Source organism: Schistocerca gregaria, chromosome X (genome assembly GCF_023897955.1).
Source record: "Schistocerca gregaria isolate iqSchGreg1 chromosome X, iqSchGreg1.2, whole genome shotgun sequence".
Classification (NCBI taxonomy): Eukaryota; Metazoa; Arthropoda; class Insecta; order Orthoptera; family Acrididae; genus Schistocerca; species Schistocerca gregaria.
Window position 1 is genome coordinate 177,847,151 of NC_064931.1, and position 19,708 is coordinate 177,866,858.

At 45.9% G+C, this 19,708-nt stretch overlaps 1 protein-coding gene and 3 non-coding genes across 5 annotated transcripts in view; all 4 read right to left on the bottom strand.

The window, feature by feature from the left end:
* Window positions 1-19,708, bottom strand: part of LOC126298850 (rab11 family-interacting protein 1) — a 121,235-nt gene that overhangs the window by 87,086 nt on the left and 14,441 nt on the right. The gene's annotated exons all lie outside the window — the stretch shown is intronic.
* Trnas-cga (transfer RNA serine (anticodon CGA)) lies at window positions 3,028-3,102 on the bottom strand. The gene has a single exon. It is a non-coding gene; the product is annotated as a tRNA-Ser (tRNA).
* Window positions 3,328-3,402, bottom strand: Trnas-cga (transfer RNA serine (anticodon CGA)). Its single transcript has one exon. It is a non-coding gene; the product is annotated as a tRNA-Ser (tRNA).
* Trnas-cga (transfer RNA serine (anticodon CGA)) lies at window positions 3,628-3,702 on the bottom strand. The gene has a single exon. It is a non-coding gene; the product is annotated as a tRNA-Ser (tRNA).

Genomic DNA, 19,708 nt, shown 5'->3' on the forward strand with positions numbered 1-19,708 from the left:
AGTGGCAGAACAACTGAGAAAAAATCTGGAATACATTTCACATAAATCTCCTCAGCACGTTATAGTCTTAGGTGGAGATTTCAGTTTACCAGATATAGAATGGGACACTCGGATGTTTAGGACAGTTGGTAGGGACAGAGCATCAAGTGACATTATACTGATTGCACTATCCATAAATTACATTGAGCAATTAAACAGAGAACCGACTTGTGGAGATAACATCTTGGACCTACTGATAACAAACAGACCTGAACTTTTCGACTCTGTAAGCGCAGAACAGGGAATCAGTGATCATAAGGCCGTTGCAGCATCCCTGAATATGGAAATAAATAGGGATATAAAAAAAGGGAGGAAACTTTATCTGGTTAGCAAGAGTAATAGGAGGCAGATTTAAGACTACCTAACAGATCAAAACGAAAAATTATGTTCCGACACTGACAATGTTGAGTGTTTATGGAAAAAGTTCAAGGCAATCGTAAAATGCGTTTTAGACAGGTACGTGCCTAGTAAAACTGTGAGGGACGGGAAAAACCCACTGAGGTTCAACAACAAAGTTAGGAAACTACTCCGAAAGCAAAGAGAGCTTCACTGCAAGTTTAAATGAAGCCAAAACCTCTCAGACAAACAGAAGCTAAATGATTTCAAAGTTAGCGTTAAGGAGGGCTATGTGTGAAGCGTTCAGTGAATTCGAAAGTAAAATTCTATGTACCAACTTGACAAGCATATCCAGACACTCTGGGATGATGATGGCACTGAAACAGAGGATGACACGCATACAGCTGAAATACTAAACACCTTTTTCCAAAGCTGTTTTACAGAGGAAGACCGCACTGCAGTTCCTCTTCTTAATCCTCGCACAAACGAAAAAATGGCTGACATCGAAATAAGTGTCCAAGGAATAGAAAAGCAACTGAAATCACTCAACAGAGGGAAGTCCACTGGACCTGACAGGATACCAATTCGATTCTACACAGAGTACACAAAAGAACTTGCCCCTCCTTCTAACAGCCGTGTACCGCAAGTCTCTAGAGGAACGGAAGGTTCCAAATGATTGGAAAAGAGCACAGGTAATCCCAGTCTTCAAGAAGGGTCGTCGAGCAGATGCGCAAAACTGTAGACCTATATCTCTGACGTCGACCTGTTGTAGAATTTTAGAACATGTTTTTTGCTCGAATATCATGTCATTTCTGGAAACCCAGAATCTACTCTGTAGGAATCAACATGGATTCCGGAAACAGCAGTCGTGTGAGACCCAACTCGCTTTATTTGTTCACGAGACCCAGAAAATATTAGATACAGGCTCCAAGGTAGATGCTATTTTCCTCGACTTCCGGAAGGTGTTCGATACAGTTCCACACTGTCACGTGATAAACAAAGTAAGAGCCTAGGGAACATCAGACCAGCTGTGTGACTGGATTGAAGAGTTTTTAGCAAACAGAACACAGCATGTTGTTCTCAATGGAAAGACGTCTACAGACGTTAAAGTAACCTCTGGCGTGCCACAGGAGAGTGTTATGGGACCATTGCTTTTCAGAATATATATAAATGACCTAGTAGATAGTGTCGGAAGTTCCACGCGGCTTTTCGCAGATGATGCCGTCGTATACAGAGAAGTTGCAGCATTAGAAAATTGCAGCGAAAAGCGGGAAGATATGCAGTGGATAGGCACTTGGTGCAGGGAGTGGCAACTGACCCTTAACATAAACAAATGTAACTTATTGCGAATACATAGAAAGAAGGAGCCTTTACTGTATGATTATATGATAGCGGAATAAACACTGCTAGCAGTTACTTCTGTAAAATATCTGGGAGTATGCGTACAGTATGGTTTGAAGTGGAATGATCATATAAAATTAACTGTTGGTAAGGTGGGTGCCAGGTTGAGATTCATTGGGAGAGTACTTAGAAAATGTAGTCCGTCAACAAAGGAGGTGGCTTACAAAACACACTATCAGTGTGGGATCCGTACCAGGTCGGGTTGCCAGAGGAGATAGAGAAGATCCAAAGAAGAGCGGCGCGTTTCGTCACAGGGTTATTTGATAACTGTGATAACATTATGGAGATGTTTAGCAAACTCAAGTGGCAGACTCTGCAAGAGAGGCGCTCTGCATTGCATTGTAGCTTGCTGTCCAGGTTTCGAGAGGGTGCGTTTCTGGATGAGGTATCAAATATATTGCTTCCCCCAACTTATACCTCCCAAGGAGATCACGAATGTAAAATTAGAGAGATTCAAGTGCGCACAGAGGCTTTCCAGCAGTCGTTCTTCCCGCGAACCATACGCGACTGGAACAGGAAAGGGAGGTAATGACAGTGGCACGTAAAGTGCCCTCCGCCACAAACTGTTGGGTGGCTTTGAGTATAAATGTAGATGTAGATGTAGACGTTTACCCTCTTCCACAAATTTATGATACATTAGATTGTCTGAAGGTGCCTCAGTTTTTCTCAACCCTGGACATGTACTCAGGATACTGGCAAATCGAAGTAGATGAGCCTGATCATGAGAAAACTGCATTCATCACCCCTGAGGGCCTGTACGAGTTTAAGGTAATGCCGTTAGGTTTATGTAATGCACCAGCAACTTTTTAACGAATGATGGATAATAATCTTCTACGGCACCTGAAGTGGACAATGTGTCTTTGCTATTTATATGACATTATAGTGTTCTCAGAGACATTTGATACACACATAAAAAGACTGAGGGCTGTTCTTAAGTGTCTCCAACAAGCCAGACTGAAATTTAATCCAAGAAAGTGTCTCTTTGGAGCAAAAGAAATCAAAATACTTGGGCACCTTGTGTCAAATGAAGGCGTGCGCCCAGACCCAGAAAAGGTGAGAGCTATAACGGAATTTCCTATTCCTAAAAGTATTAGAGATGTGAGAAGCTTCCTTGGATTGTGTTCTTATTACCGTTGTTTTATCAAAAACTTTTGTATCAAAGCCAGACCACTCCAAAAGTTTCCAGAATGAGATTTTCACTCTGCAGCGGAGTGTGCGCTGATATGAAACTTCCTGGCAGATTAAAACTGTGTGCCCGACCGAGACTCGAACTCGGGACCTTTGCCTTTCGCGGGCAAGTGCTCTACCAACTGAGCTACCGAAGCACGACTCACGTCCGGTACTCACAGCTTTACTTCTGCCAGTATCCGTCTCCTACCTTCCAAACTTTACAGAAGCTCTTCTGCGAACCTTGCAGAACTAGCACTCCTGAAAGAAAGGATATTGCGGAGACATGGCTTAGCCACAGCCTGGGGGATGTTTCCAGAATGAGATTTTCACTCTGCAGCGGAGTGTGCGCTGATATGAAACTTCCTGGCAGATTAAAACTGTGTGCCCGACCGAGACTCGAACTCGGGACCTTTGCCTTTCGCGGGCAAGTGCTCTACCAACTGAGCTACCGAAGCACGACTCACGTCCGGTACTCACAGCTTTACTTCTGCCAGTATCCGTCTCCTACCTTCCAAACTTTACAGAAGCTCTTCTGCGAACCTTGCAGAACTAGCACTCCTGAAAGAAAGGATATTGCGGAGACATGGCTTAGCCACAGCCTGGGGGATGTTTCCAGAATGAGATTTTCACTCTGCAGCGGAGTGTGCGCTGATATGAAACTTCCTGGCAGATTAAAACTGTGTGCCCGACCGAGACTCGAACTCGGGACCTTTGCCTTTCGCGGGCAAGTGCTCTACCAACTGAGCTACCGAAGCACGACTCACGTCCGGTACTCACAGCTTTACTTCTGCCAGTATCCGTCTCCTACCTTCCAAACTTTACAGAAGCTCTTCTGCGAACAGTTTTAATCTGCCAGGAAGTTTCATATCAGCGCACACTCCGCTGCAGAGTGAAAATCTCATTCTGGAAACATCCCCCAGGCTGTGGCTAAGCCATGTCTCCGCAATATCCTTTCTTTCAGGAGTGCTAGTTCTGCAAGGTTCGCAGAAGAGCTTCTGTAAAGTTTGGAAGGTAGGAGACGGATACTGGCAGAAGTAAAGCTGTGAGTACCGGACGTGAGTCGTGCTTCGGTAGCTCAGTTGGTAGAGCACTTGCCCGCGAAAGGCAAAGGTCCCGAGTTCGAGTCTCGGTCGGGCACACAGTTTTAATCTGCCAGGAAGTTTCACTCCAAAAGTTGTTAAAAGCTGAAGCTAAATTTATCTGGGGTGATGCTCAACATGATTCTTTCCATGTGCTGCAAAAAGCTCTGATGACTGACACTGTACTTGGTCTGTATGATGAGAGATCACCTACAGAATTACACACAGATGCCAGTGGGTATGGGATCGGTGCTGTGTTGGTGCAGATTTCGGTTTTTTTTTTTTTGGGGGGGGGGGGGGGGGGAGAGGTTGTAGCCTATACTTCTAGGACACTTACAAAAGCCGAGAGAAACTACTCAACTACAGAAAGAGACTGTCTTGCTGTGATCTGAGCCATGTGCAAATTTTGACAGTATCTCTGTGGAAGGCCATTCACAGTTGTTACAGATGATCATTCACTTTGTTGGTTGACAGGTCTTAAGGATCCAACAGGACAACTCGCCAGTTGGGCTCTACATCTTCAAGCGTATGACATTACCATATTGTACAAAAATGGAAGAAAACACCAACATGCCGACTGTCTCTCAAGAAACACTGTGCAAGACCATCAAGACTTTGATGAAGATAGTGACTGTCTCGCTGCACTCCAGGATCTCTCTGCTGAGGATAAGGACGCCAAGATATCTCAAATTATGCTTGCCTTAAATTGGTCAGAGGATGTGAAAGGACAATTTAAGGTACTTTGCAAGAAAAACTTTGATCCGTTTGGAATTTCCAATGCTAACAGTGATTCCTAAACACATGCGCTTAGATGTTCTACAGAAATTCCACGACATGCCTGTGGCTGGACATTTAGGATTTATTAAGACATATGAAAGGATATGCAAGAGATTTTTCTGGCCAGATTTCTTTAGGAGTGTCCTTCAATACATATCACATTGTTGAGAGTGCCAGACGATAAACACAGTTCCTCAGAAACCACCTGACGGACTCATACCAATCCCATCAGCTGAAACGCCTTTCCAGCCTGCTGGGATTGATCTCCTCAGGCAATTTCCAATGTCTGCTAGTGGCAATAGATGGATTATTGTTAGCAATGATTATCTGACGCGCTAGGCCATTACAAAAGCTGTGAAAACAGCCAAAGCATTCGAGGTAGCCAAATTCATCGTGGAAGACATTGTATTAAAACACGGTGCCCCAAGATCATTAATTACAGATCAAGGGAAAGTTTTTCAACCGAAACTTGTGGCAGAGATAAACCGTTGGTGCAACATTACGCATCACATGACAAATCCCTACCATCTGCAAACTAACATGCTTGCTGAATGTCTTAAGAAGACCTTGGCCGACATGCTGTCAATGTACGTCAATCTTGAGCAGAGCAACTGGGATGAGGTGCTACCTCTCGTTATGTTTGCCTAAAACACTGCCAAACAAGACACCACAGGATTTACGCCATTTTTCCTGGTGCATGAGCATGAGGTGACTACAACGCTGGACACTGTGTTTCCGTTACATCCTGATAACGTGGATGACGACTACATCGGCCAGGTGTTAACCAGAGCTGAGGAAGCTCGGCAGTTAGCTCAACTCCACACGCTGCAGACTCAAGAAAATTATCGCCGAAGGTATGACGTGAGCCACTGCCCTGTTGTCTACCAGCCTGGTGCCCTCATCTGGATCTTCACTTCTGTTCAGAAGGTTGGTCTCTCTGAGAAGCTCCTCAGGCACTACCTTGGACCTTACACGGTTGTAAGACAGTTGTATGATGTTACTTATGAAGTTGAAGATCTCGACCCCAACACAAGATGACAAAATATAAGAGATACGATCCACGTCCTTTGAATGAAGTCCTATAAGGATCCTGCAACCCAGGATAAATTTGAAGCTCCAGTGACAGGCAACAAGCGGAAAGGTGACGAAGAACGTAGCGGCAAGGGAAGTTCTAAGAAGATCACTGCCAGTGCGAATATCAATCATCGTGAACCGGAGTATGCAGGACCGATGACTCGTTCCCGGACTAAGAGTATGTAACACCAAGACGCTGTTCTCTTAAGGAGGGAGGATGTCGCAGAAGAAGCAAGGTAGCTCAATTGTCGTAGTGTGGTAGATATGATACATGGAGGGTCGTTAGTTCAAAAACTCACCTGAAATATAAGATTTTAATTTCTATATTCGGTTTGAGTACATTTTAGAAGTATCCACAAATGGCAAGAATCATTGTACTGGAATGTTCTGTAGCTGTATATATACCGTATGTGTTCTGGTCAGAGGCAGTTCGCTCCACGCTCTTGTATGTGCAAGTGCTAAATAAACCTTCGTTAAGTGAAGTTAGTGTCCGTCATTCATCTACTTACACCTTCCTCTATGTGACAATATAATTAACTCACTTTGAGATATTAAGTATTTTAAATTCTGTGATTTATAAAACTCAATAAAATTCAATTTCAACACTAGGTTAACAACGCAAAATTCCCAGAGATTTTGTGAAATTCCCTGAGTTTTACAGGTTATATGTAATTCCCTGAGAACTCCAGGTTTTCCAGAAGAATTGCCTCCCTGGAAGAGAAACTAACAGAAGTGGACATTGTATCACACTTAACTCAAAAAAAGTGTGATACAGCTTACTATTCTTGATATATGTGGAACTAAACTAAACTCTGCCTGAACAGGCCATGAAGGCCCAACGGTACCAACTGGCTGCCATGTCATTCTCAGCCTACAGGCATCACTACATACAGATATAGAGGTGCATGTGGTCAGCACACCACTCTCCTGGCCGTATGTCAGTTTACGAGACCGAAGCTGCTACTTCTCAATCAAGTAGCATGATATATGTGGAAGTTACCTGATAATAAAGGCATGTCTCTCATACTCCTTGAGATTGGCACAGTTGTATATTATGAGGGTTGGTTGGTTGGTTGGTTGGGTGTGGGATTGAAGGGACCAGACTGCTAAGGTCATCGGTCCCTTGTTCCACGATAAAATCACACGAAATAAAAACTGTCAGTCGTGAAAAAAGGAGAACTGAGACAAAGGACGACACAATACAAGAAAGACAGACAAAGACCAGACAAACGGAACCAAAATCACACCGAGTGTGAAGGTGGTTGGCCGACCACGAAAATAAGGAAAAGCCAACTACCAAATGACATTAAAACCCACAGTTTAAAACCACAGGCCAAAGGCCCAAGTCAATACAGGAAATAAAAGGACAAACACTCAAATCATACGATAAAAACCCCCTGCCCGAATAAAACTCAACACGAGGTCCGCCATAGCAATGTCATCACATAAAAGGGCAGGGAGGGTATCAGGCAGCGCAAACGTCTGCCTGAGTCCTGTTAAAAGCGGGCAGTCCACCAAAATGTGGACCACCGTCAGAGCTGCCCCGCAGCGACATAGCGGTGGGTCCTCCCGGCGCAACAAATGGCCGTGCGTCAGCCACGTGTGGCCAACGCGCAGCCGGCAGAGGACGACAGAGTCCTTCCGAGAGGCCCGCATGGAGGAGCGCCACACACCGGTCGTCTCCTTCACCGCCCGAAGTTTGTTGGGCGTGGGCAGGGTGCGCCACTCGTCACCCCAGGCTTGGCACCAAGCACTTTCTGGCGCAAAAGCGACAGGAGATCACACTCCATAAGGCCGAGTTCCAGAGCCGGTGAACTCACTGCCTGTTTAGCCAGCGTGTCAACCCGCTCATTGCCCGGGATGCCGACATGACCTGGGGTCCAAACAAAGACCACGGAGCGGCCGCAACGGGCAAGAGCATGGAGCGACTCGTGGATGGCCATCACCAGACGGGAACGAGGAAAGCACTGGTCAAGAGCTCGTAAACCACTCAGGGAGTCACTACAGATGACAAAGGACTCACCTGAGCGGGAGCGGATATACTCTAGGGCGCGATAGATGTCAACCAACTCGGCAGTGTATACACTGTTCCCGGGTGCCAGCGACCATTGCTCACAATGATCCTCTAGAGTAAGAGCGTAACCAGTGCGACCAGAGACCATCAAACCGTCGGTATAGGCCACGGCAGATCCGGGAAACTCGGCAAGGAGAGAAACAAAGCGGCGGCGGAGGGCCGGAGGAGGGACCGAGTCTTTCGGACCCTGTGCCAAATCCAGCCGAATGCATGGTCGGCGCACACACCAAGGGGGCAGACGGAGATTGGCCCGGAAAACAGGCGGGAGAGGAAAAAACTCAATCCCACACAGTAGAGCCCGGATGCGAACCGCGATCGTACACCCTGACCGGGGCCGCCTGTCTGGAAGATGGACGATCGAGTGCGGGAACAGGAGACGATATTAGGGATGCCCTGGCAAGCTACAAACGTGGGCAGCATAAGCGGCCAGAAGTCGGTCACGCCGGATCCGCAATGGAGGAACACCAGCCTCCACAAGTAAGCTGTCAACAGGGCTTGTCCGAAATGCTCCTGTGGCGAGTCGGATCCCGCAGTGATGGATGGGATCCAGCAATTGCAATGCTGATGGCGATGCCGAACCATAAGCCACACACCCATAATCAAGGCGGGACTGGATCAGCGCTTGATACAGCCGGAGAAGGGTGGACCGATCGGCACCCCATCCGGTGTGGCTAAGGCAACGGAGAGCGTTTAAATGCCGCCAGCATGTTTGTTTAAGCTGCCTAATATGAGGCAGCCAAGTAAACCGGGCATCAAATACCAGTCCCAAGAACCGATGCGTCTCTACCACAGCAAGAGGTTCACCGTCAAGGTAAAGGCGTGGCTCAGGGTGAAACGTGCGACGCCGGCAGAAATGCATAACGCAGGTCTTAGCGGCCGAAAACTGGAAGCCGTGCGCTACAGCCCACGACTGCGCCTTGCGGATAGCGCCCTGCAGCTGGCGCTCAGCAACTGCAATGCCAGCGGAGCTGTAGTAGAGGCAGAAGTCGTCTGCATACAACGAAGCTGCGACGGACGATCCCACCGCCTCAGCGAGCCCATTGATCGCAATTAAAAACAGGGAGACACTGAGGACAGACCCCTGTGGGACCCCGTTCTCCTGGACCCGGGAGGAACTATGGGACGCAGCAACTTGCACGCGGAAGGAACGAGACGACAGAAAATTCTGAATAAAAATCGGGAGCGAGCCCCTAAGACCCCACCCATGAAGTGTGGCCAGGATGTGATATCGCCAAGTCGTATCGTACGCCTTCCGCATGTCGAAGAAGATGGCAACCAGATGTTGGCGGCGTGCAAAGGCTGTACGGACGGCAGACTCTAGGGAGACCAGATTATCGACGGCAGAGCGGCCTTTACGGAACCCACCCTGAGACGGAGCCAGAAGGCCTCGAGACTCGAGGAGCCAACTCAACCTCCGGCTCACCATACGTTCTAGCAACTTGCAAAGAACGTTGGTGAGGCTTATGGGGCGGTAGCTGTCCACCTCCAGCAGGTTCTTGCCAGGTTTCAACACGGGGAGGACGATGCTTTCTCGCCATTGAGACACACCCTCAACCCAGATGCGGTTGAAAACATCTAGGAGGGGTCGCTGGCAATTCACAGAGAGGTGTTTCAGCATCTGGCTGTGGATGCGGTCTGGCCCAGGAGCCGTATCAGGGCAAGCAGATAGTGCACTCTGGAATTCCCAGTCGCTGAAAGGAGCATTGTACGACTCCGCGTGGCGCGTGTGAAAGGAAAGCCTCCAACTTTCCAACCGCTCTTTCCGGGAGCGGAAGGCCAGTGGGTAATTCGTAGATGCGGAACACTGAGCAAAATGCGCTGCTAACCGGTCCGCAATCGTGTCGGAGTCAGGACACACCACTCCATTCAGCGAAAGCCCAGGGACAGAGACAGGCGGCCGATAGCCATGGAGTCGCCTAATCTTAGCCCAAACCTGCGATGCAGAGGTACGGACGCCAATGGTGGAAACATACCGTTCCCAGCACTCCCGCTTCCGTTGGGGAATAAGGCGTCGGGCACGGGCACGGAGCTGTTTAAAAACGATGAGGTTCTCCAAGGACGTGTGCCGCTTATGGCGTTGAAGAGCCCGCCGGCGATCTCTAATCGCCTCTGCGATCTCGGGCGCCCACCAAGGCACAGTCCTCCGCCGAGGGGACCCGGATGAACAGGGAATCGCAGATGCCGCCGCAGAAACGATGCCGGTGATGACCGACTGAACCACCGCATCAATGGTGTCATGGGAAGGAGGTGCGATAGTGGCGAGAGAGGAGAACAAGCCCCAATCAGCCTTATTCAGAGCCCATCTGGAGGGGCGTTCAGAAGAGTGACGCTGTGGTAGTGACAGAAAGATGGGGAAATGGTCACTACCACATAAGTCGTCATGGACACTCCAGTGGATGGATGGTGAAAGTCCGGGGCTGCAGATAGAAAGGTCGATGGCCGAAAATGTGCCATGGACTACGCTGAAATATGTCGGCTCTCCCGTGTTTAAGAGGCAGAGGTCAAGCTGCGAGAGAAGAGTCTCGACATCTCTACCCCGGCCAGTAATCGCGGCGCTACCCCACAGGGGGTTATGGGCGTTAAGGTCGCCCAGTAACACAAAAGGAGGAGGCAGTTGTGCTATCAATGCAGCCAACACATGACGCGAGACATCACCATCTGGCGGAAGATACAAACTGCAGACAGTAATAGGCTGAGGCGTCCACATCCTTACAGCGACAGCCTCTAAAGGTGTGTGAAGAGGTACACATTCGCTTTAGACAGAGTTAAGGATGTAGACGCAGACTCCACCAGATACCCTCTCATAAGCTGCCCGGTTCTTGTAATAACCCCGATACCCACGTAGGGCAGGGGTCCGCATTGCCGGAAACCAAGTTTCCTGTAGGGCAATGCAGAGGAAAGGGTGACTGCTGATGAGTTGGCGAAGCTCAGCAAGGTGGTGGAAAAAAGCGCTGCAGTTCCACTGGAGTATCGCTTTGTCCATGTCCGAAAAAGGCGTGAAGGGGCCGAGGAGGCAGATCACGCCACTGGGTCACCTGCTGCCACCGATGGAGGACCAGTACAATCTGCTTCCATGGTGTCCGAGGGTCCGGCGAGATCCAGGTCCTCAGCGGACGCCCGGATCTCCACCTTATCCTCGGACGCAGAGCCTGTAGGGAGCAGTGGGGTGGATGCCACCGCGTGTTCCTTGGCCTTAGAGGTCTTCTTCTTCGTCTTGTCTCTCTGGTCCTTGGGTTTCATTGGCTGGGAGGGCTCCAGCGAGTCAGTCTCCGGGACGGAGGAGGAGCGGGAAGCCCTGCGACCAGCCGCTGGTCTGCTTTTCTTCCATTGGCTGACGTCACCCTTCCCAGAGGCGGAAACCTGGGAAGGAAGGGACTCTTTCCGTGCTACTCGAGCCGGGGAAGTTTGAGGCTTCCCCAGCTTAGAAGTGGGGACTGATGTCCCCGATGGTTGGGGGGTTGCTGCTCCTGAGGCAGGTAGTGCAGGAGCAGCAGGGAGCGAAGTGCCCCCCACCATCAAGGGGGCAGGTGTAGCATTCCGGCTCTGAGAGGTGGCAGTCTGAGGGAGAGCTAATGGGGCCATAACAGTAGTAGCCGCGGTGTAAGAGGCAGTCATTCGAACAGGATGGAGGCATTCGAACTTCTGCCTGGCCTCAGTGTATGTCAGGCGGTCCAGGGTCTTATACTCCATGATTTTGCGCTCTTTCTGGAAGATCCTGCAGTCCGGCGAGCAAGGCGAGTGGTGCTCTCCGCAATTTACACAGATGGGAGGCGGAGCACATGGAGTATTGGGATGTGATGGGCATCCACAATCTCGACATGTGAGGCTGGAAGTACAGCGGGAAGACATATGCCCGAACTTCCAGCACTTAAAGCACCGCATCGGGGGAGGGATATATGGCTTGACGGCACAACGATAGACCATCACCTTGACCTTCTCAGGTAAAGTATCACCCTCGAAGGCCAAGATGAAGGCACCGGTGGCAACCTGCTTATCCCTTGGACCACGATGTACGCGCCGGACGAAGTGAACACCTCGCCGCTCTAAATTGGCGCGAAGCTCGTCATCGGACTGCAATAGAAGGTCCCGATGGAATATTATGCCCTGGACCATATTAAGACTCTTATGGGGCGTGATTGTAACCGGAACATCCCCCAGCTTGTGACAATCGAGTAACCGGCGGGACTGGGCGGAGGACGCCGATTTGATCAAAACCGAGCCCGAGCGCATTTTGGACAAGCCCCCCAGCTCCACGAACTTGTCCTCTAAGTGCTCGACGAAGAACTGAGGCTTCATGGATGTAAAGGATTCACCATCAGCTCTCGTACACACCAGGTAGCGGGGCGAGTATGGTTCGCTGGCATCCTTAGTCTTTCGTTCCTCCCATGGTGTAGCCAGGGAGGGGAACGATTTGGGGTCATATGTAGTTGCGTTGTATTGAGCCCTGGAACGCTTAGAGACTGCTGGCGGCTGGCCGCCAGCAAGAGATGATGTACCACGCTTCATTGCGGGTCATCCGCCCTGATGCCACCTACTCCGACCAAGGGCCCTCCCCATGGGCGCCACCCAGCCTCAGCAACGACCACCTGGCAGGATGGCCATTGCCGGGAGTCCCAATGCCCCAAGGAGATAGGCATCTACTCCTTGGCATACGTGGGGAGTTAACGGCGCTGGCATCAGCAGAGCGATCCCTGTGTAGTCAGGGGGCTACAACCAACAGGGTACATGGCGGCCCCACCACAACGGACTGGCTACCGTGCTGGATTTCAGGTGATGTAGTCCAATATCGTCATTGGCGCATAAAGCGAGACAGCATAGCAGACTGCAATAAACTGCACCCAAGAACAAATCCACGCCCAAGAGATGGTAGGTGAGCGGGACTGCTAAGCGATGACGACAAACCTGGCTAGAGATGGTAATGCATGATGGACACATCGCTCCTTGTAAGGCGCCCTTCCCCAATCGGCTCGCTCTTCGGAAAATTTAGAAGGATGGAGGTCAAACCCGTTAGGGGACCATCTCACAAGGCCAAAACGTTTGAGACTCCTTTTAGTCGCCTCTTACGACAGGCAGGAATACCGTGGGCCTATTCTTACCCCCGAACCCACAGGGGGATATTATGAGGGTTGTATCATTACAAAATTATTGGAAAATGCACAAAAACATGAAAAGCATCCGTGCATCATACAAAAAAAAAAGGCAACTGATCCCAAATATAAGTATATGTAAAACAATGTCTGCCAATAGGCTACAGGACTCAATATTGTTTGATTATGTCAGACTAATCAAGCAATGGAATAAGTCAGAACAAGTCAAATACTTTGAGGTATTCATCCAGAGCAATTTAATATGGAACAATCACAAAAATTTAGTTGTGGGAAGGCAGAGGGACTGAAATTCATAGGTAGAATCCTAAAGTAGTGTAATTCGCCAATGGAAATCATTTAGGAAACTCTCATTTGATTATTTTTGACAGGTGTTCATCGCTTTGGGACTCTTATCAAGTTCAGCTAACAGGAGGGGGGGAGAGAGAGGGAGAGGGAGAGGGAGAGGGAGAGGGAGAGGGAGAGGGAGAGGGAGAGGGAGAGGGAGAGGGAGAGGGAGAGGGAGAGGGAGAGGGAGAGGGAGAGGGAGAGGGAGAGGGAGAGGGAGAGGGAGGAGAGGGAGAGGGAGAGGGAGAGGGAGAGGGAGGAGAGGGAGAGGGAGAGGGAGAGGGAGAGGGAGAGGGAGAGGGAGAGGGAGAGGGAGAGGGAGAGGGAGAGAGAACAACAGTGTTACGAAATATAACAAGAGCGTCTCAGATACATTCAACAACTGCAGTGGGAGACACTATTAGAAAGACTTTCACTACTATGGAAACACTTACTCCGTAAATTCCAAGAGGGATTAAAATGAGGTAAAATCAGTTTTACATCAAAGTCTGACAGCAGTCACCTCATTCATCCTATGAATGAGACAACAAGGCGGGAAATAGTACTGGTATTAGGAAGGAGCAACAGTGATAATGGAGAACTATTTACTTCTTGCCACACATTATCATGGTTTGGTGTGTACAGATATATATGTCAAAAGTAGCTATAAGTGTGTCATCAATAAAGAAAGAGAGCTGGATCTTTTACAAAAACCAAAACTCAAGACTAAAGAAAAAATTTTCTGGGTTATAATTAATGACAGAACAAGTAAAAACTGACACACATGAGCTTCCCTGACTAACTGTATCATATATGGAAACACTAAAATCTTTGGCAAACAAATTAAATAAAATCATAATGACAGAAGAACAAATAGATAGATTACATGTAAACAATGAAATAATGATTTAATTTATTAATGACAACACAGTAATTATCACAACAACGCAAATATCTTTGAGTAAATAACAAGCTGTCAACCTTGAATTTCTATGACTGTCAGACAGTAAAAAAGTATTATAGCACCATGTGCCACAGCAAATTATCAAACAGCTTTAAAACATCACAGAAAGTAATATTACAACCATGAACTACAGACAGCAATAATCATTTACTCTAAGTTGACAAATGTCCATCTACGCTAGGACATGAGTAAACCATCAAATATAAAACTTTTATAAATTATATATTACGTAAATTATAAATAAATGCAATTGTTTGCAGATGTAATGATGAAGGCAATAAAGCTGAAAGAAATTTATATACCAAAATAAAAAATTAAGCAGCTCTACATAATGTCCTACTCTGACATAATATATGCTGCAGGTCCCACAATAAAGAAACAATATATTTAACATAGGTTTACTGCAGAATCCTTGAACATATTCTCAGTTCAAATATAATAAATTTTCTTGAGGGGGGAAAAGTTTCCATGCACAAATCAGTAAGATCTCAGAAAGCATCGCTCATGTAAAACTCAGCTTTCTCTTTTCTCGCACAAGATCCAGTGAACCACAAGGGCAAAAGGCAGATTCCATATTCCTAGTTTTTCATAAGGCATTTGACATGGTGCCACACTGCTGACTGTTAACAAAGGTACAAGCATACGGAATAGGTTCCCAGGCATGTGAGTGGCTTGAAGACTTCTTAAGTAATAGAACCCAGTACGTTGTCCTCGACAGCAAGTGTTCATCAGAGACAAGAGTATCATCAGGAGTGCCACAGAGAAGTGTGATAGGACAACTGTTATTTTCTATAGACATAAATGATCTGACTGGACAGGTATGTAGCAGTATGTGGCTGTTTGCTGATGACGCTGTGGTGTATGGGAAGGTGTCATCGTCGAGTGACTCTGGGAGGATACAAGATGACTTACACATAGTTTCTAGCTAGTGTGATGAATGGCAGCTAGCTCTAAATGTAGAAAAATTTAAATTAATGCAGATGAGTAGGAAAAACAAACCCATAATGTTTGAGTACAGCATCAGTTATGTGCTGCATGACAGCCATTTTGATTAAATACCTAGGCGTAATGTTGCAAAGTGACATGAAATGGAATGGTTATGTAAGGACTGTACAAGGGAAAGCGAATGACTGACTGACTGACTGACTTCGGTTTACTGGGAGAATCATAGGAAAGTGTGGTTCTTCTGTACAGGAGACAGCATACAGAACACTAGTGAGAAACCACTATTGAGGACTGTTTGAGTGTTTCCTATCAGCACCAGGTCAGATTAAAGGACAACATCAAAGCAATTCCGAGATGGGCTGCTACATTTGTTACCGGTAGGTTCGAACAATGCACAATTATTAAGGGGATGTTTCAGGAACTCAAATGGGAATCACTGGAGTGAAGCTGATGCTCTTTTTGTGGAGCACTACTGCGAAAATTTACAGAACTAGCATTTGAGGCTGGCTGCAGAATTCTTTTACTGTCAGCAATGTACATTTCCCATAAGGACCATGAAAATAAGACTAAGAGAGATTAGGGCTCATACAGGAGTATGTAGACAACTTTCCCTTGCCCTATTTGCAAGTGAACAGAAGAGCAATGACTAGTAGTGGTACAGGGTATCCTTTGCCATGCGCCATATGGTGATCATGTATACAGAAGCAGTTGTAAGTTGACTTACTTTCATGAAACCCATCAGAGCATAAGAACACTGTTCAAAGTCAAAAAAACCAGTGCATACTAATATTGCACAACAAAAGTTTCACTAGTTTCTTTTGTGATGGACCTGTTAGTGGAGAACAATTCTGGGGAAGGCACAACTACTTGGAGATCATCATTTACCACACACTGCCACAAAGGGTCATCTCTGTTGCAAATGAGCAATATGTGCATTCTCTTTGTCTAAACGAGTCTATTATTTACATCAGCAGATTGTGATTGTGCCATGGAACAATCTCAACATGCAGTCTTATCACAGGAGCAATGCTTCTCTCACTATGGATGGTTATGACATGGTAAGTCATCCTCCAGCAAACCCATGCATAACAAGTACATTCTGGACACCTGAAGGTGAAAAGTGGCATTATTACATAATGAGGCCATTTCACAGTATATAGGATGCATATAACTATTACAAAAGGCGCTCTGAAAGCAGATTACATCACTCTTGTCAAAGACTAATGGCATCCTTTAATGAATGATGGCTGCTCAGTGGGCATGGAATTTTCCTGAAGAACAAACTACTCATATGACAAGGCTTCTATAATGCTACAGTTGTCTGAAAAGCACTTTGGTCTATTTGGAAAGCAACCAAGTGTACGCTCAGAGTTCACATACTACCTCCTCATAATATACTCATAATGGACAAATGGTGTCTCCTGTCAATAGCCACTTCTAAGCAACAAAGGACAGAAGGTTATGGTTTAACATCCTCTTTGTTACGGCATAAGGTCAAGCACCAGCATGCCAGTTGGGATCAATAGAGAAAAGATGACTGTGAGAAGAGTTCAGCCAATAGCATGCTGAGTGACCCCTTTCCAGAACGATAACGCAACAGTAGTGCCCCTAGGTGAAGAGGACATAAGTGCCGTGTCCGGCTGGTCACAGACTTGTAGAAGAGTAGCTTCAACATTAGGCACTTATATAGCAGCGACTTAGGAATTGTTTATACTGAAGAAGCTTGTTTATTTTGTAGGTCGCCTTTTGCTTGCGACACATCTGTGTAATGAACAAAGTAATCTTTACCATTTGTAATAAAACTCATTAATACAATTTGTTTGAATGCTGTCTAGCGATCCGAGAAAGCAGGTTTCCTAGACACCCCATATTTGACGATTAGGATGAATTTAACAATGTTGATATCAATATTGTTAAAGACTGAGCACAAGCTCTGATTGTGGGAGGAAGGGGAAGGAAATCAAGCATGTCCTTTCACAAGTACTATCCTCAAATTCACCTTGAACAACTTAGGGATATAATGGAAAATTTAATCTGGATGCATAGACAGGGTCTTTAACTGCAACCCTTCCAAATACATGAGATGTGTCTTATGATTGCACCACCTTGCTTGGTGCATACTGGTCACATTGTTGGAGTCCATGCGGGAGAGCCATGTTCAAAACACTCTAGTTCCATATGTTTTTTCCTTCATAACATTATGAACTGCCCATCTGGTCACTGAAATATTTGCTCTCTTTCTGTAGCCTTGGCAGTTGTCATACTATACATTGGTTATAGAATATAAGCCATGTGGTACAAATATATTACTGTCACAAGTAAATGTGATGAATAGTGAGAGCAGGCGAGATATGACATAAATATCTTACAGAAATGAAAACAACAAATAAACATGTGTGAACTATGTTACAAAAAAAGGAATTCAAGAGTCAAGGCTTCCAAAGCAGAACACAACTCCAAAAACGTTAAAAACATATGTTTTGACAGAGCACAGAGAAACTGTGTGATTGTGTAACTGTTTTACACGTTTGTTGCAGCTTATTTGGCAAAATGTTATGTTTTCATCATTTCCCTGGAAGTGATCACATCCACATTCATAAAAACAGCTATATCGGACACAGTAGCACCCACCATGCAAATTAGATGTGTCTATACGAGATTCCTGTTATGTAACACATGTACTGCCACTAATGCCATGTACTGCAATTCTGTGACATTATAAGTAGTTGACCCAATTTTGCGAAAATCCTTTTTCTTGTCCTGAAACATTTGATTTGCTTCAGAAACTTGCTCTGTTAATGGACATTGCAGCATTGTTGTTTTCTCGGGTATGTGAGTTGCTCAGTGCTTATTATCTTAAACAAATCCACATTGTGGTTTCCCATATGATGTTTCACCAGCACAAAAGAAGCCTGGCCAGTCCTATCAAGTGTGAGAAGCTGATCTCTGGGGTTTAAGTCGGAAGTGCTGGTTTATTTGTGCTCATGTAACCAATCATATGCCAGCTTCCAGATATGTGACACCACACAGTCCATTCTGCTCCAGGCAGAGGGGTGCAATACTTTTAATAGGTAGTACGAGAAAAGGCCACACAGGAAAGTAACCAGCTAGAAGAAGCTGATAGCAGTACATGAGAAAAACAAGTTTCCTGATTTTCTTGCTGTAAACAGTAAAAGCTCACTAAACTCTCCATTTCTTTCCAAAATTAAAAACGACTTGTATCACATTTGTACATCTCCTTCACTACTGCATATATCATCTCTCATTCGATCCCGAGGAAAATAATTGACATACAAAATTGATTTCTTTTGTCTCTTATGGTTTCATATCACAGCTTGATGAAGAAGTGTCTACTTGTTCTTTATGTATCATAGTTACTGTAATACTTAATTTCCAAGCACTCTGCAGTGCAAAATTTGAATGGTCTGCACTAAAGTGTGGTCACTGGCTACTTGGTACGTTTGGTTCATTTTAGGTGCACATTGCTGTATACTAAATGTAGCTAACACATCATAACTGTTTTTGAAATTGGAAGGAAAGCCAATCTCACCCTGTATGGGGAAAATGGAAGTTAAAATATTTTATTTTAGGGCACTGCCTGAGCACACCACACACAAGTTGCCTGCAGCTCACAAACAGATTACCGGTTTTATCCAAATTTATAGTATGTGCAGCGTTTGGCCTGAAGTACAAGAGACAGAAGTGAGAGTTTCACATGGCCAGGCATTTAAAAGAAAACAGCAATTTTGGTGTGGCTTGGGTGAGGGATGAGCCATTTATGGTAGCACAAGTTGTAAGCAGTGTGTGGCGTAGTGGCAAGAGTGTGGAATGGTCAAGCATGGGTCACAGATTCGATTCTGTCCGTGGAAGCTATTTTATCTTTCCTGTTTCCAATTTTTATGTTACTTACACTGCAAAATAAACAGAAATAATGTTTACTGTATTGTATTTATTAATACTTTCCCAAAAGGCATGAAAAAGAAAGGCAAACAAAAATTTGGGTTTGCATATAATTTTACAGGAAGCTATATAAGCTGTACGTGAGAATGTCGAATATAAAATTAGAAGCTTTAATTACTTTACAGTTGGCAATTCACACTTAGCGGGGTCATATTTATCATAAAAACAGTTGTGAACAGTTCATGGAAGCAAATGCACGTTTCTCAAACTAGTAACCACAAGTTATTGTAGTACTTACAGCTGAAAGAAAATGAAGAAAAAGAAGACATCCTACACCAACAGCTACGTAATGGAAAAGCTGAACACATCTCATATTTTGGACAAAGTTGACAGAAGTTTCTTTGCGACACTTATCAATCATCATTTATTACACAAACATGATTTATATTAAATAAAATGTTAGAACGAACTTACAGGTCTGGGCATAATTCAAAACATCTGTGAAAAATTAAATTTCAATCAGCCTACAGTCTTAATT